The sequence below is a fragment of the Pteropus medius genome, unplaced genomic scaffold, assembly GCF_902729225.1.
Source record: "Pteropus medius unplaced genomic scaffold, Ma_sr-lr_union100, whole genome shotgun sequence".
Classification (NCBI taxonomy): domain Eukaryota; kingdom Metazoa; phylum Chordata; class Mammalia; order Chiroptera; family Pteropodidae; genus Pteropus; species Pteropus medius.
In genome coordinates, this window is record NW_024352787.1 from 20,378,287 (window position 1) to 20,379,247 (window position 961).

Consider the following 961-nt stretch of genomic DNA (forward strand, 5'->3'; position numbering starts at 1 on the left):
CTTAATTTCATTCTTTACGTTTTGATTACTAATAAAAATGCTTAAGAAAATATTTCTATCATCGGAATCCATCTTTGTGGCTAGGTATAGTCAAAAAAAAAAAAAGGAGGAACATTTGTGAAGCACGAAAATCTAAAAACAGAGATTGACATTTTATATGTTTTATTTCTAAGTCCTTTTAACTCTATCATAAACCCCTTATGTTGCCTTTTTTTCCCACATTTATTCCCATGTTGTTTGGACAGTGCTATCCAGTAAAAATGTAATTTGAATCACAATACATACCAGATATATAATTTAAAATTTTCTGGTACCCAAAGTAAAAAAGATTAAAAAAAAATAGTGAAATTAATTTAACAACACATTTAACCTGATATATTAAATATATTATTATTCTATCAAGTATTCAATGTAAAATTATTAAGAAAAAAATTTACATTTTTTCATGCTAAAGCTTTGAAATCGTTGTGTATTTTATACTTCTAGTACATAGCAATGCAACTTAGCCGCATTTCAAGTACTCAGTGGCAAATCTCTAACAACATATTGTACTCTCTGAAGATCCTCTAGCTCTAGAGACCCTTATCATCTTCTGCTTGGACTGGTCACTGTCTCTTTTAACTGGTTTCTGGTACAACCCCACTTTCCTTAAAAAAAGAAGAGGTATTTAATGGTCTTTTGAGATAAATATGTATATTCTTTTTTGATACTATACCATGACACTACCTTTGGAGAAGGAGCATTCTAGGTAGAGCCACTTCAAAATCTCTAAAGTGAGAGCATGTCTGGCTGTTTGAAAAGCAATTTGACCAATATGATCTAGTTAGAATGACTTAGAAGAAAAGTAGAAAAAGAGGCCATTGGAGGACAAATTATCAAGAGCTTCCCGGTCTTCTGTAATGACTTAAAAGTTTTTCTGAAAACATCAAGGTGACATTAGAAAATTTTTAGCTCAGGAATA